At 39.5% G+C, this 17814-nt stretch overlaps 1 pseudogene; it reads right to left on the bottom strand.

Annotated features, from left to right (window-relative positions):
- Window positions 1-2010: 2010 nt before the first annotated feature.
- LOC102270799 (NADH dehydrogenase (ubiquinone) complex I, assembly factor 6-like) lies at window positions 2011-3058 on the bottom strand (annotated as a pseudogene).
- Between the last annotated feature and the right edge of the window lie 14756 nt (window positions 3059-17814).

Genomic DNA, 17814 nt, shown 5'->3' with positions numbered 1-17814 from the left:
GCCATGGCTCCTTCACATCTAGAATAAAATCTACATTCTTACCAAGGCCTGGAAGGCAAGTCTTTACTTGAATTGGCCTGTGCTCTGCTCCCCGCTTTGCCTTCAACCTCCTTACATACCAGGTTCCAACCTCATAGGCCACCTTGATGTGCTGGAACATGCAAACATCTCTCTGACTCAGGCTTTTGCACTTGTTAATCACTCTGCCTGGAGTACTTGTGCTTCCTCGCTGTCCATCTGTCTCATGGCTGACACCTTCCCCTCACTCCCTTCTGCTGAGAATTGACCCTCCTGACTACCCTTTCTAAAATATTCCCACCTCCATCACTCTCTCTTTCCTGCTACATATACCACTGTAGAGTTGTCTTCTTATTGCCTGTCTCACCCACAGTAATGTAAGCTTCAAGAAGGCAAAAATGGATCTGTTTTGTTTACTACTGTATTCCCAGTGCAGGAGCATGAATTGATGAATGAATTCAGAACCATTCAAAACTTGGGAGTGAAAGAGTCATTTGTATATTTTAGACAAGCCATGCTGGCTGCAACATGGAGAATGTAGATAAGTGGGTACATTCAGGGTGGGGGAAGTGGGTAGACAGGAGTTAGAGAGACCAGTCTGGAAGTTCCTGTGTTAGTCCAGGTGAACAGTATGAAGGACTGAAGTAAGGCAGTGGTATTTGTCATGAAGAAAGAGGAGATAGATTTGAGAAGTGTTTTGGAGATGAAAAATGGCCAAACATGATCAAATTACATCTGTGTCTCTCTTCAGATTCTTGGCTATAAAGGGGATGCTAAAGGATGCTGGAACTGGAAGTGGTCCAGAATGAGAGCGAGCAGGATGATGTTGCCTGAGTGCCTTCTGAGACCAGTGCTTTTCCATTTCAGCATTTCCCTGGATTAAAACTGCTAAAGCATTCATGTGCCCCTTGTGTAGCGCAAAAGCATTGTCTTGCTGTAGATCCCCATGACTACAATGAGTTGGATGTATTTTTGGCACCAGCTAGATGTTCAATAATAGTTTTAATGATAGTTTCTACAGCAATTGGGTTTACCCTGGAGGCTGCCCATCTCTCTAATGACTAGGGCCAAGCCAACTTATTTTATAAGATCTGGCAAAATTACAGTGTGAACTGGTAATGCCGTGGGCTGTTATACAAATTATACCAGCTCTGTCTTTGAGGAACTTATCCAAGCCTCTGGAGACTTCAAGAATACTAACTTCAAAGGAAGTACATGCTATTACAAATACTACAAACCAGGTATCTAGCAAAATGAGAAGCAGACCCACAGTGCCTAACTTGTAGAAGTGTTTGATGTACTTGAAATTTCTGAAAATTTGGGCTGAAAACTTGGGCTGTTGAAATTGACATTTTGTAGAGTGTCACAAATTTTTTTTTTTTCAACATGGTTTGGGAAAGTTCTTTTTAGCTTGGGAAAATTTATTATTTTAGCCAAGGAAAGAATTGTGTGGCCTCAAATCTATAAACTTTCTATCCAAGAGAGATTATGAAATTATTTTGGATGATTGAGACAGAGGTCGTTCCAAAGAAAAGGTTTATCACATGGGTGATTTAAAACACTACTAAAATTGCCTTTCTAAGCAATGACCTAGAAATCTGACAATGTGATAATGAATTCTCAAACAAATAAAACAAACAAACACAAAAATCACACTGGAACATTTCACAATTGGCAGGACAAAACTGGCAACAGCTGACTTCTGGAAAAGTGAATTGGATCTTATAGCATTAAAATGAGTTTGCAGACTATAACATGAAGTCAACACTTCTGTGAGAATTTTGGAATGCTCAATTTCCCACAATCTCATCATTTTTCTGCCTGACAATTGTAATTATTCTTCACCAACTTGACAGTCAAACTTGCTTCCTGTAGTGATAATATACCTGCTACCATCCTGACCATATTGGAGAAATAGCTTTTTCTTTGATAGGTTTGTTCATTTTGAAACTAACTTTCTATGTTATTCTAACTACTCTCTTACATTATTCATTAACTAATTGCCATCCATATCTCTTTTTTTGCTTTTTTAAAATATCTTTTTCTCCACGACTGAATATATAAAGATAATGGAAGTAAACTATTCTTCTGCTGTAAAGATGGGTGGAATAGATCAAAATCCACTTGTCGGATTTTCTTTAAATAGTCCTCCAGAGCAACTGTCTGTACAAAAGCAGGAAACGCTTTCACAGGAACACTTTCGTGGAAGGACCTAGCATGCTTTAGGTGCAAGTGTGCCTGGCTGGCAGTGTCATACACCACATCTCTCACATTTTCATTTTGGCTCTTTTGTAGAAAATCCTCTTGTGAAACACCATGCGGCATACAAATACCCATGGGAAGGGACAGCTTTCTTCTGCTACCATGACAGGGTGTTGCTCTCAAGCAAGTGACAATGCCTTGCGTTTTTCCAATGTGATTTGTGGCATGATCTGCATGAAGATCCTTTATACCCAATATTTCTAGTGTTAGATAAAGAAGAGAGCTCTGAGTGTTTTTAGCATAATTTCCTAGTTCCTGGATGTTATGATATACTTTGTCATCCAAATTCTTTTCTCTTTCATCAGTGATTTTCACAGGCCATCTTTTAGTCAGATTATGTTTTCTGACAGCCTTCCATAGTTCAGTGGCCACACGCTGATGTGGTGGACTGTCACAATATAAATCATTCACAGTTTTTTCCCCCCCAAAACTGCATTTGCATCAGTCCAATTGTTTTCTCAGAGACAGAGTCCTTAACTAGCCTGAGCCAATTCCACATGGAAGGCTCTCAGTGCAAAAGCAGAGCTTCTGGATTCGCCAGAGGGAAGCAGGGAGCATAAACAGCCTTCATAATCTTGTTTCCGCAGTGGCTCCAAGGAGTAGCGGTCAGTGCCTGAGGTGTCAGGTCTACTGGCCATGGCCACACTGCCTGGAGAGCTGCCAGACACGTGCCCACAAGCCCAGGGGGCGGCCAGCGGCAGGACAGGTTAGGGATGCCAAGCTGTAGCGGTCCCCACGTCAAGCCTAGCATAGAGACCACCAGAACACCCACCGCCATCTGTATTTCTGACAGTAGTTTACAACTTTGGGAAAAAATAAGGAGATACAAGCTTGTCTCCCTGATTATAAAGAAAAGACTATTTCACTTATGTCACATATTAAAGCTAATTAATGACTGAGGCAAGTTACCACATACTACTTCAGAAAACACTGGACATTACTGTATGTTCCAAAACATTATTCCAAAACATCTAAGGTCATGAAGTAATCATGGACTTAATGAACAAGACATTGTAAAGGAATCTAATTCTGTACAGTTTGAGAATATATGGATGCGACACTAAGACTAGGTCATAGGCTTTAAGAAAGAACAATACTAGTTAGAATAATTATAAAGTAAAAGTGCTTGATAGTTATAAAAGTTATTGATTTGAAATCCATTTACTTGATTATTTATTCAATAAGTTTTTACTTCTGAGAAGGTGACATTTGAGTAAGACTTAAAGGAGGTGGTGGAGTGAACTTTGCAGAGATATAACCTGAGGAAACAGTTTTCTAAACAGGAGGAATTGCCAGTGCAAAGCCCTTGAGGAAAGACCGCACCTGGAGTGTTGGAGGAGGGGCAAGGAAGAGCATTCCTGCTGTGGGCGGGAGCAGAGCAATGAGCTAGGGGCAGGGGGATGAGGCAAGGGGGTGGCAGGATGCATACAGGTCAATGTGGGAATTCCAATTTAAGTTTTAAAGATTCAGTCTGTCTGGTATATCGAGAATAGGTTGTAGGGGGCATGGGTGGAATCAAGGAGACTCTTTCAGTTCAGTTCAGTTCAGTCGCTTAGTCGTGTCCAACTCTTTGCGACCCCATGAATTGCAGCACGCCAGGCCTCCCTGTCCATCACCAATCCCGGAGTTCACTCAAACTCATGTCCATCAAGTCGGTGATGCCATCCAGCCATCTCATCCACTATCATCCCCTTCTCCTCCAGCCTTCAATCTTTCCCAGCATCAGGGTCTTTTCCAATGAGTCAGCTCTTCCCATCAGGTGGCCAAAGTGTTGGAGTTTCAGCTTCAACATCAGTCCTGCCAATGAATATTCAGGACTGATTTCCTTTAAATAGGAGACTCTTTAAGGGGATAATATAGGATGGTGGTTTTGACAGGTGGCAGCAGTGGAAGTGGTGACCAGTGATCAGATTCTGGATGCATTTTAAAAGTATAAATTCTTTACCACTGTTGGGTAGATTGGTGACATGAGAGAAAGATGGAAGTTAAGGACAACTCTTGGAGTTTTAGTGAGCAACTGGAAGGAAAGAGTTGTCCTTTTTGTTAGATTTTTAGGAACGCTGTAAAAGATTACCACAAACTGGATGACTCCAAATGACAGAAACGTATTCTGTCACAGTTCTGGAGACTGTGAGTTCAAAAATCTTAGTGTTGGTGAGCCTGCACTCCCTCTGAAGGTTCTCAGGGAGAATCTGGTTCTTTGTGTCCCCTAGCTCTGGTGTCTGTCGGCTTTCATTGACACTCCTCAGCTGTATTGTTCCAGTCTCTGGTTCTGCGGTCACACTGACTCCTGCTCTCTGTCTCTTAGGATGCTTGTCTTAGGCCCCCTGGGGGGTAAATTCAGGATGATTCCATCACAAATCCTTACTGAAAGTCTCCTTTACTAAATAAGGTAATGTTCATGGGGTCTAAGGATTTTGGGGGGCTTGTTATTTAACCCACTACACTGTTGATTAAAATGAAGGAGATGGTGAGAAAAGCAAATGCGGTGAGAGGGAGGGATGTATATAATTTTAATTTTCGTTGAGAGGGCACCTGGTGGCTGCCTGAGTTGTTGACTTAAATAGTTATTATTATTAAAGATATTCATTATATTGGTCATGTAAAAGAAAAGATTATAAAATCCCTGTAAAAATCCAACATGCTGCCCAAATTTAGCCATTAGCCTCATTCTTCATTTAACATTCTAACTCAAGTTGTTAAAACAAGTGAGTTGTTCATGTTTGAATTTTATTTCCTCTCCCTTCCACCAATCTGTGTTTATTTTTTAAAAAACCCATTCATTAACTATTTGGTGTCTAGAGTGTGCAATTCACTTGCAAAGATAATTAAGAAATAATTTCTTTCCCTAAAGAACACACATAATAATTTGGCTCAGACTAGTCCCTCCAATACACACACATTCTGTCCTAATGTGACTTAGTATGCATATAGCTTATTTACAATAGAATAGAGGTAGCTGGCTTTCCTTTGGTAATTAAGATTTACAGGGGTCACAAATCCAACTTTTTCTTTCACACATTCTCTTTCCCTCATTACATTGAGAAGGTTTAGGCAATCATAGATAGTGAGCTGTAGGCTCCAAAAGCGCTTCGAAATGCAGGAACAAGACACCAGAATGAATACATGGTGGGTGGAATCAGTTTATTTGAAGAAGCTTTTCCTAGAAATAACCCATCCTACACTCTGATTTGGAGAAGAGAGAGTTTGCTGAAGAGACAGAAGTGCCGGAAAACAAGCACCATAAAATGTAACTAATGTAAAAGAAACTGTAATCCTGGAAATGGAAACATGTTAGAGACAAATGATCCTTATGGAGTTTAGGAAAATGAAAGTTGGTGCATAATTTCAGTGTTTATCCCTGACTGTTCAACAGGGGCAAGAGACTATGTTTTATGTCAGTAGTAATCATGACTCAGAGAAGGCAATGGCACCCTACTCCAGTACTCTTGCCTGGAAAATCCCATGGACGGAGGAGCCTGGTGGGCTGCAGTCCATGGGGTCGCTAAGAGTCAGACATGACTGAGTGACTTTCCTTTCACTTTTCACTTTCATGCATTGGAGAAGGACGTGGCAACCCACTCCAGTGTTCTTGCCTGGAGAATCCCAGGGATGGGGGAGCCTGGTGGGCTGCCGTCTATGGGGTCGCATAGAGTTGGACAGGACTGAAGTGACTTAGCAGCAGTAGCAGCAGCAGCAGTAATCATGACTAGATCTCTTGAAAGGTGATGAATTCTCTGACTTCTCAGACAGCTTGATTTAAATAGTTCACAGGACTGTCTAACCTCCTTTGCAATGAACCTGGACGGCAGGTTCTGTCCGCAGACGGCAGACAGTTATTATAAAGGGCCTGGAGGGCAGTGCCTGACATATAATATAACCCCCTACCAAGATTAGCTGTTATTATGGATTATTATTTTATTTTCCTGGCTACTTTATTATTTCTCCCAGTGTGATCAAACTGTTGGGGGTGAAACTGAGTTTATAAATCTTCTTGGCCCAGTCTAGACTGTGATGATTCTGGTCAGGAGGTGATTAGTTATTTATAACCACTCCTGAAGGTAAGGTTAACCAGTTCTTTCCTAATATTATGACAAGAATATTTCTTCACACTGAGCTCATATTTGTTAATAATTGTCATGTATGATTGTCTCTTTGTTTAATCACACTGAAACACTGTTCTATGATGCCCTTCTTTCACAAACACCTTTCATAGGTCAACTGCTGCTGCTGCTAAGTCGCTTCAGTCGTGTCCGACTCTGTGCGACCCCAGAGATGGCAGCCCACCAGGCTTCCCCGTCCCTGGGATTCTCCAGGCCAGAACACTGGAGTGGGTTGCCATTTCCTTCTCCAATGCATGAAAGTGAAAAGTGAAAGTGAAGTCGCTCAGTCGTGTCAGACTCTAGCAACCCCATGGACTGCATTGCAGCCCACCAGGTTCCTCCGTCCATGGGATTTTCCAGGCAAAAGTACTGGAATGGGCAATAGGTCAACAGTAACCTCCAAATAGTCTAAATTCCTTAAAGCAGTATTTAAGATCTGCTTGTTACCATTTGACTCCAAAGTGATTCCAACTTACTTTTCACATCACACCACTATTGTATTTCCAGATGACCACCAAAATAGATTGTTAATCATTCCTCCTTTATAAATGTATGCTGTCCTGCCTCTATGCCTTTGCTTATGTACTTCCTGGAGTGATCCAACTTCCTACAGTTACTCATCTCTTATTAGGCTTCTCACTGTTGCTCAAAGGCCAGCTCAAAGGCCATCTCCTCCACCAAACATTTCCAGTTCCCTCAGGCTGGAAATGACTGCTGTAAAACACTGAAGTTCATGGGTCTACTTTTATAATGTTTGCCATTTCATAGTAATTTGTCTACATGTGGGAGGCGCAGTGTGCTGTCACAGGAAGGAGCTACTGCTCCTTAGACTCAGATCCACAAGTACTGCTTACTAGTTTTATAAACCTAGTGAGTGAAAGTCGATCAGTTGTGCCTCACTCTGCGACCCCATGGACTATACAGTCCATGGAATTCTCCAGGCCAGAATACTGGAGTGGGTAGCCATTCCCTTCTACATGGGATCTTTCCAACCCAGGGACCAAACCCAGGTCTCCCACATTGCAGGTGGATTCTTAACCAGCTGAGCCACCAGAGAAGCCCTTTATAAACCTAACCACTTACTTAAACTCTTGAGCTTAGTTTCTTTATTTGTAAAATAAGAACAGTAATATCTATCCTATAATGTTAATATGAGGATTAAATGAGATTGTACATGTGCTGTAAAACTCTTGGTGCAGTTCTTTGCACATTGTGTGTGTGTGTGTGTGTGTGTGTGTTAGTTGCTGCTGCTGCTGCTAAGTCACTTTAGTCATGTCCGACTCTGTGCGACCCCATAGACGGCAGCCCACCAGGCTCCTGTGTCCCTGGGATTCTCCAGGCAAGAACACTGGAGTGGGTTGCCATTTCCTTCTCCAGTGCATGAAAGTGAAAAGTCAAAATGAAGTTGCTCAGTCGTATCTGACTCAGCGACCCCATGGACTGCAGCCTACCAGGCTCCTCTGTCCATGGGATTTTCCAGGCAAGAGTACTGGAGTGGGTCGCCATTGCCTTCTCCATTTAGTTGCTGAGTTGTACCCAACTCTTTGCAATCCCATGGACTGTAGCCCATCAGGCTCCTCTGGCCATCAGGATTCTCCAGACAAGAATACTGGAGAGGGTTGCCATGCCCTCCTCCACGGAATCTTCCGAACCCAGGGACTGAACCCAGGTCTCCTGCATTGCAGGCAGATTCTTTACCGTCTGAGCCAATTTATGTTTGAAATGATTATTTTATTGCTATTATTATGTTCTCCACTACTTACAGTCATTTTGAGGGCAGGGATCATGCAGTCTCATTTCTCTTTATATCCTGCTTAGCACATCATCTTATATATAGGCTCTCCTTTGCTAAATTTGTGAGTGTATGTATATCAGTTTTGTCTCCTCAGCTATATTATACATTTCTGGAAGTCAGGGACAATGCCTTGTGCACTATAGTAAATGTGTTTTGTGCCCAGTTAGTGGCTGGGGTAACATGTATACACCCAGGTAGGAATAAGACCTGTTTAAGTACCCTCTGCTGGAGTAGGAAATGGTAACCCATTCTAGTAATCTTGCACAGAGGAGACTCATGGGCTACCATCTATGGGGTTTCAAAGAGTTGGACATGACTGAGCACATGCAAACACACACACACACACACACACACACACCCTCTGCTAGGAATGACACTCCTGCCCCAGGCACTTTGAACAACCCAATCTTGACTGCAGTTGTTACTTTGAGTCTTGAGGATCACTTCTTTCAGACAACATTCTTTAATAAGGTTTGAAGAAATTGTGTGCAATTGAAAATAACTGAACCCAGATAGCAAATTAGCACTATTATACTTAAAACTAAGTTATGCTTGAATACACGCCAACAAATTACAGTGAGTATTGAATGTTATTCTGATGGAGACATTCATATCTTTATAGGAGGAAACTGGTGATATCTTAGGTAAGTGTGGGTCAGAAAAATATCTTTGACCTAGTGCTGGTTCCTTTGTATGGCTTCTTTTATAAGTTCCACACTCTCCACATCCTATATCTTCCTGCCTCAGAATGGGCATGCATTGATTTAGACTTAGGATTAGTACATTTGGTTGTTACATTTATAGTTGCTTAGAACAGCCTTTAACTAGAATTTTCATAAATCATTTCTTTAAGTAATTGCATTAGATGTAATTTGCATTAAATCCATTATTGCATCAAATGTAAGGAGGATTCTTAGCATCCCCTATATTCTACAAAATCCTTGCCCCTTTTTTGGCTAGCACTGCTGCAACTTGGTTTCTCTTAGAGTTTTTAGATTTGCCCTATATTGAAGGACTGAAAAAATTTATATATTTCCATGAATTTTTGACATAATGAAGCAGCCACTGGTTGGATTCAATAATTAAAAATAATGTTCTGTTGTGCAGAAATCATTTTTATGGCTTTCCATGTGTCATACAGAGATATCTTCTATGCCTACTTATAATTTTTAAAAATTAAGCACTGCTTGAACTACATGTCACTATTACACTCTCAATACTTATTTGAGTAACTTTGGAGTTTATTCAACAAGGTGAAACTCCAATACTTTGGCCACTTGATGCAAAGAATTGACTCATTTGAAAAGTCCTTGATGCTGGGAAAGATTGAAGGTGGGAGGAGAAGGGGACAACTGAGGATGAGATGGTTGGATGGCATCACCAACTCAATGGACATGAGTTTGAGTAAACTCTGGGAGTTGGTGATGGACAGGGAGGCCTAGTGTGCTGCAGTCCATGGGGTTGCAAAGAGTCAGACATGACTGAGCAACTGAGCTGAACTGAACTGAACTTTGAAGTTTATAGTACTGTTCTTACAGTTTATAAGATGTCTGAATCCTAACAATAACAAAAATCCTAAATACTAACTTATCTAAATTCATAGTATCTGAAAAGTGTCTTGTGACAGTCATGTAACCTATCAAGCTTCATCCTCACAAATGAAGCTTGGGCAATTCTATATCACTATGGAAGTGGAAAGATTACAAACTAATTGTATTAAGTCTGGTTGTAATAACATTATCAATACGTGAAGGAGTAAATTCAGAGATGAATGTGAGATGCTAAAAGGAAATTAATAAGAAATTTGAAATCCCTTACAGTTTTTCTCTGGTAGATTGCTCCCCACAGTTTCTCTTAATTCTTCATCAGTTAGGTGATATATGTTACTTATGATTTTGCAACATTAAAACCACCTCTCCTATAGATACTGTAAGTTATTTTTAGTAACAAAACTGGCTTTTTGTTTGGAAAAGATAATTTTTGAAAGGGAAGGGAAGTTATAATTCAATCATACTTTCACAGCTGGATAGAAGTTAATTCAGTTGCTATTAGAAAAATTAAGTGCTGTAATTTTTTTTTCTTTGAACAAATGGAATTTTAGCTCTGATAGTGAGTCTCTAGACTCACTTGTCTTATTTTAACAAATAGAAGAAACTGAAATATATTCAAAGACACACAGGGCATTTTTTTTACTACTTTTTATTCTTTCTATAATTCTTTTAACTGTAAAAATTATGTCAGAAAGTACTAGTGTTATGGACTGAATATTTATATCAACCCCAAATTCATACGTTGAAGTCTGAACTTCCAATGTAACTGTATCTGGAGATGGGGCCTTTTTGGAATTAGGGTGACATGATGTCACGAGGATAGGGCCCTGAAGATGAGATTCGTGCCCTTGTTAGAAGAGACACCAGAAAGCTTGCTGACTCTCTATAACATGTGAGGACATGAGAAGGTGAAAGTCTGCAATCTAGGAAAAGAGCCATAATTAGAAAAACAACCATTCTGGTAACTTGATATTGGAGTTTCAAGCTTGCAGATTGGTAAAAAACAAAAAAACAAAAAACCAAATTTCTGTTGTTGAAGCCACCCAGTCTATGGCATTTTGTTATGGCAGCCCAAACAGACTAACATAAAAAATGGGAAGAAAAAAACACAACATTTTTGTAAACATAGCGAAACTTTGCTATTTTCCCATTCATTTGGTGTTGCTGCAAGTTCAGACATTGCCTTAATGAAGTATAATTAGAAGGTAAGAAGGAAAAGGGAAGCTCAGCAGTGCATGCTAAGTCTCTGCAACTCAAATTCCCATCTGTAGATAGAGGTGTACTGCATGATTTATGTGTACTTTTTACTGTTGGACCTGCCCTAGAGATTTGATCTACTTATGCAAACAAAGATTAACTTGATGAAAAAGAATATTTATTATGCCTTAAAATTTCTCTTTCAAGTAAGAATATGTTATTCACTATTGAGTGTTCAGGGCTAAGTTAGGGGATTCCTTATTATCTTGGTCAAAAGTGTTATTAGCAGAGGAAGTTTTGCAGTTCTCACTCTGCAAGGCACCCATCCATGCTATTGTCCCAGCTTCCAATGAGAGAAGAATTATCTGAGAGGGGAAAATTAGCTCTACAACTTCTATTCAATACATAGTTTAAATATTTAGAAAAGAACTAAAACTAAAAAGAACTAAAATTGATGGTTTCTTTACAAATTTTTATATGGGTGTTCTTTATAACAACAAAAAAAAGCTCTTGATTTTCCTATTACAAGTCAAATCTGGATGGGTCATGTGTTTTTGGGAACACTGTGGTTAACATTTGTATTAAAAAGTACCAGGAAGGGCCAAGTAGATTTTGTTTAAGTCCAAAGCAAATATGTGTAAGGGTATTAATTATGACAGAGAAATATCTGGAAAGATTTGAAAATGTACTAGTTACTAGTGATTGTTTCTGGGAAATGAGACTAAAAATAATATTTTATTTTTATAATTTATGTATATTTATATTATCAAAATAATGTTAAAGCAATGATAACCAGTAGGACTTTCTTACAGCTTTTTAAAAGCTATAGCTTTAAAATCAAAAGTTTTAAGCCAAAAATATATATATTTTAATTTGGAAAAAAGAGGCATTTAAGAAAGCAGCAATATAGACACATCTAGAATATAATACAAGTTATATTATTTTCAAAAGACCCACAGAGCTAACACTAAATCTTCAACTTTCCAAAAATACTTCTTTTAGAATTCCTTGTGCAGTACAAGGGTGCTTAGGTAGTAATTACAACAGTGATACATCTTATCCAATAAGGTTTTATAGTGTATCAGTTATGAGGCATTCTCTCATTGGAGCCCAATAAGAATACTCTTCAACTGGTTGGGCAAATATGACTTCTCCATCTTACTCATGTAGTAATTCGGGCTCACAGAAATCAAGTGATTTGTCCAGATTGAAAGAATTAGACATGGCTGAGTCAGAAGTAGAAACAAAATCCAGTTTTCACAATACAAAACTCTGGACTCAGTATCACCATGTACTCAACCTCCCACTCACTTCAATGTATAATCAGATTTTCATCCTGATATCAGTTCAGTGGACTCAGCTTTATAAAGATCACTAGGAGTACTCTTGCCTGGAAAATCCCATGGATGGAGGAGCCTGGTGGGCTGCAGTCCATGGGGTCGTGAAGAGTCAGCAACTTCCCTTTCACGTTTCACTTTCATGCATTGGAGAAGGAAATGGCAACCCACTTCAGTGTTCTTGCCTGGAGAATCCCAGGGACGGGGGAGCCTGGTGGGCTGCCGTCTATGGGGTCGCACAGAGTCGGACACGACTGAAGTGACTTAGCAGTAGCAGCAGGAAACTCCATCTTGCCTTATCAATGATCAATTTTCAGTCCTTAATTTACTTGACTTCTTAGCAACATTCCATCCTCAAAAAAAGAAAAAAAAAACTTAAAAAATAGAAATATATAGATGTGCCATAAAATTCAAAATGTATAAGATATAACCTTATAACCAGATTATTGTGTATCCTTTAAGAGATCTTCTAGGCATATACAAATATATAGGTAACTATATTCTTTTATTTTCTTATAAAAGATATAGTAACATAATAAAGATACTAATCTAAATTTTGACTTGTTTTACTTAATTACATATCTTCAGGAGCCCTCCATATGGTACCTATAAATCTGTCTTGTCTTTTTATTAGCTAAATAGTATTCTGAGATGAGCCATAATTTAACCAGCTCTCATAATTTTATTGTATTTATTTTAGGATGAGTCATAATTTGTTTAACCATTTCCTTGATGATTGTTCCGACCTTTTGCTATTGAATGTAATTGTTCAGTGTATATCCTTGTACATTTATCATTTTTCACGTGTATAAACAAACTATAAGATCAATTCCCAGAAGCAGAATTGATTGGTCATACAGTATATTTACTCTTCAGATTTTGTTGTCAAATTGCTCTTCAGTGTGGAGATTCCTAAAAAACTGGAAATAGAACTGCCATATGACCCAGAAATCCCATGCTGGGCATACACACTGAGGAAACCAGAATTGAAAGAGACACGTGTACCCCAATGTTCATCGCAGCACTGTTTATAATAGCCAGGACATGGAAGCAACTTAGATGTCCATCCGCAGATGAATGGATAAGAAAGCAGTAGTACATATACACAATGGAGTATTACTCAGCCATTAAAAAGAATACATTTGAATCAGTTCTAATGAGGTGGATGAAACTGGAGCCTATTATACAGAGTGAAGTAAGCCAGAAGGAAAAACACCAATACAGTATACTAACGCATATATATGGAATTTAGAAAGATGGCAACGATAGCCCTGTATGCGAGACAGCAAAAGAGACACAGATGTATAGAACAGTCTTATGGACTCTGTGAGAGAGGACAAGGGTGGGATGATTTGGGAGAATGGCATTGAAACATGTATAATATCATATATGAAATGAATCGCCAGTCCGTGTTTGATGCATGATACAGGAAGCTTGGGGCTGGTGCACTGGGGTGACCCAGAGGGATGGTATGGGGAGGGAGGTCAGAGGGGGGTTCAGGATGGGGAACATGTGTATACCTATGGCGGATTCATGTTGATGTATGGCAAAACGAATACAATATTGTAAAGTAATTAGTCTCCAATTAAATAAATTTATATTAAAAAAAAGCAAACAGAAAAAAAAAATTGCTCTTCAAAGAAAATGTGCTGGTTTACACACCCATCTGCAGTACACGAGACTGTTTCCTTACAACCTCACCAATACAGTATGTAATTAAACTTTTTTAAACTTTTTAAATCTGATAGGTCAATAATGATATTGCAATGATGTTTAAATTTTATTTTCTCTTATTATGAAGACTATCCAAGAGCCATCCATATTAAAATTTTATTTTATATAAGTTGTACTCATTTGTTTTCTTCTGGATACTCTATAATTCTTGATTTCCTGCCTTCCTGGTTTTCTTGCTGCCAGGCTGGTTGCTCCTTACCAGTCTCTTGTGTTGGGTCTTCCTCATTAATAGACCTCTGAATGGTAGAATGACCTAGGGCTCAGTCTCCAGCTCTCTTTTCTTTATTTTCTACTCACTGTCTAGTGATCTAAGGGCTAATGTCTTTCAGACTTACACTTCCAGCTCCAGTTTCTTCCTCAGACTTTTGCCTAACTGCCTGAACAACATCTCCACTGACGTGTTTAATAGGCATCTCAAATTTAACATGTCTAAGTTATAACTGGGACTTCCTTGGGGGCTCAGTGATAAAGAATTGCCTGCCAATGCAGGGGATGATGAGGGTTCAGTCCCTGGGTGGGGAAGAGCCTCTGCAAAAGGAAATGGTAACCCCTTCCAGTATTTTTGCCTGGGAAATCCCATGGACAGAGGAGGTTGTCAGGCTACAGTACATGGGGTTGCAAAGGGTTGGACACGACTGAGCATGCACACAGAAAGCATAAGTGAGGATCTAACCCCCTTTTTCTCCAAGTCTTCTTTCATTTCTGGAGAGAACTTACATTCCACCAGTTAAGCAAACCAAAGCAAGTCATTTTTGATTTTCCTCTTCGTCTCACTCCCAACAGCCAATTCATCAGCAGGCCTACCAGCTCTACCTTTAGATTATATCCTGAAACCTACCAATTCTGATGATTCCTGTTGCTGTTACCACTTCTATGGCTGCTGCTTCTGCTACCTCAACCCGATCCAACATCATTACCCACATGACTGCAATAGCCTCCGGTTCCCAATCTTGTCTCCTTCCAGTTTATTTTTCACAAAACATTCAGAAAAATCTTTTAACAAACTGGATCATGTCATTTCTCTATTAAAAGTATCCAAGTTCTTTCTATTATACTTAACAAATTCCCACACCCTAGGTTTGACTTCCATGATCTGATCGCTGTATAGCTTTGTGATTTCATCTCCTGCTATCCCTCCATCACGCACTCTCCTGTAGTTTCCAAACTAGCATTCTTGCTATTCTTTGAGCACAATACTCTCGTCTCAGAACCTCTGCACTGGCTGTTTCTTTGGTTAGAGTGCTCTTCCCCAGATTACTGCATGCTGTGCTTCCTCTTCCATTTTGGCCTCAAGCATCACCTCCTCAGAGAGACCAGTCTATCTCAAGTATCTCCATGTCACCTTCTATGCCTTTATCTTGCTTTATTTCTCTTTATAACATCTGTCGTTTCCTGAATAATATTATGTATTTATTTGATTATATTTCATTTCTCCCCACTTGTTGTATTTCCAAGAGGTCAGGGTTTTGTCTTTGCTCATAGAAATATCTCCAGCACCTGGAATAATTCTTGGCACATAGTAGGCACTCAATAAATATTTGTTGAGTGGATTATGGGTAATTACATATTTCAAAAAGCTCAGACTAAGTTCCAAGGTACCAAGTATGATATACTTTACCCCCAAATTTAACTGCAACCCCATCCTTCCCTTTCTCCATCTTTCCTTTCATAATTTTTTATTTCAAGAATATAGTATACTTACTTTATTTTAAGCCATAGCACATTATTGAGACATATGCTTTTAAGCTATGGTATATTGTTGAGATACAACGTTTTTTTCTTTAATATTGAATAAATCTTTCCAATATTTCAGATTTGTGGTGAGGAGAGCCAGGAACATGTTTTGGAAGGAATTTGGAAAAGAGAAAATCAGTGTTATTTTCACTTCCACCACTGGTCAAAGTCACCACTGTGGCCAATTTATCTCAGATCTCAGAACATTTTAATATCTGTAAAAAGAAGTTATTAACAACATAAATTTTAAAAAGATCAACTCTTATTGAGTGCTTATTTTGCTCAATACGTAATAGTACCCATGAGGTAGATACCATTATTGTGCTTGTTTTAAAGATGAATCACAGCAAGTTATATTCTTCCCAGTGTCTCATGGCTAGTAAGTAGTGAAGCCAGGCTATCTGTTAGACCAAAGCCTGGATAGTTGCAGAAATGTTCTGAAAACTACTGCAACAATTCCTATTTTTCACTTCTACCTCTTGCACTTTTATACCAGTGTGGGGGTACAGTGTGTGTTCTCACACGGATCAGAGAACCACTCACCATGTGCTCCAGTTTCATTGTAAAATGTTGGCAGGAAGTTGAAATAACCCATGGAGAAGTGTGCTTGATCTAAAGATTCTTGGTTGCCAAGAGATTCTCATTGCTTATTAGACTGGGAACATTTTGGCTTATTCATCTCTGTATCCATAGCACTCGGAATAGGACCCAGTATGTAACAGGTATTCAATTAATGTCGGGCAAATGAATAAATGAATGACCTGACTATAATGCCAGTGAAGCTAATGATTCATTAACCACAAATCATTCATTCAACATATATTTATTAAGAGTTTAGAGCATAAACTCACCTAATAGTCCACATTTCAGGTCATTTCAATTTTAGCAGAGAGTACAAGGTTCTTGAGCAAACCACTCACTCTCTGACTCCATAGTTCCTTTGATTCTCAGATGGAACCACCACATTAAGTCTGCTATCTCAAGCCTGTTTTTAACTAGAGACTTTTTTAAAGGAATTGATCCAAGAGTTCACAGTTTATGCTTTCTACCACCTCCTACCCTCTGTGGTATCCAGGCTATTGTTTTTCTCCAGTGCCCAATTCCAGTAGCCAAGTGAGTCCTTATCTAACTAGGTCACCTTGATAGTTTGCTTGATATAGCAGTTGCTGTAGGATATATCTGACTTTAGACCCTTTTCTGGGTTACTAGAGTCCTGCCTCTGGCTGAATACTTGATCTTAGGTAGCAGACCTAACCAACTCTTTTCCCAGACCTGTGCTTGTTGCCTACTGCTCGACTCCTTAAAACTTGCCATGATCCCAAGTTTCCCTCTTTCCTGCCATGTCAATTTCCGACTGACTCCCTATTTGACCACCTATATTGGGGTAGAAGGAATGAAAAGTCTACTTGCATCCTTTTTTTATTTTTTAACCTGATGATGATGCCAGGTGGAAAAATCATGGAGATGACTTTTTTCTCCTCTGTCCAATTCACAAACACCATGGACATTGTTGCTGTTGTTTAGTCACCAAGTCGTGTCTGACTCTTTTGTGACCCCCATGGACTGTAGCCCACCAGGCTCCTCTGTTCATGGGACTTCCCAGGAAAAAATACTGGAGTGGGTTGCCATTTCCCCCTTCTGTGGATCTTCCTGACCCAGGGGTCAAACCTGCGTCTCCTGAATTGGCAGTCAGATTCTTTACCACTGAGGCACCGGGGAAGCCCGGTAAGTGCTCTAAAAGCTGTAGGTTGATTTCTGCCTGTGTTGAATTCTATATTTTTGATGTCCCAAGTTCATTCTCCTCTCATCATTTAGAGGTCCCATGTGAGTTAGTTGTCTCTTCCCAACAAGACAGCAGGATTTTTATGAATGGATATCTCAAGTCTTCTTATTCTTATATCAGTTCCAATCAGTACGAACTGACCAGTTTTGAACACTTACACTGTGCTATGTGCTTGGTTCACATTAACTTAGTCATTAGAACAATCTAATAAGGAAGGTGTGAATATTTCTATATCACTGGAGAAGAAACAGAATGTGATGGGGTTGCGATTTGAATCCATGGGTGTTCAGTTCCAAATGTC

Source organism: Bos mutus, chromosome 2 (assembly GCF_027580195.1).
Source record: "Bos mutus isolate GX-2022 chromosome 2, NWIPB_WYAK_1.1, whole genome shotgun sequence".
In the NCBI taxonomy this organism is placed as follows: Eukaryota; Metazoa; Chordata; class Mammalia; order Artiodactyla; family Bovidae; genus Bos; species Bos mutus.
This window is presented reverse-complemented; position numbering and strand designations above follow the sequence as displayed.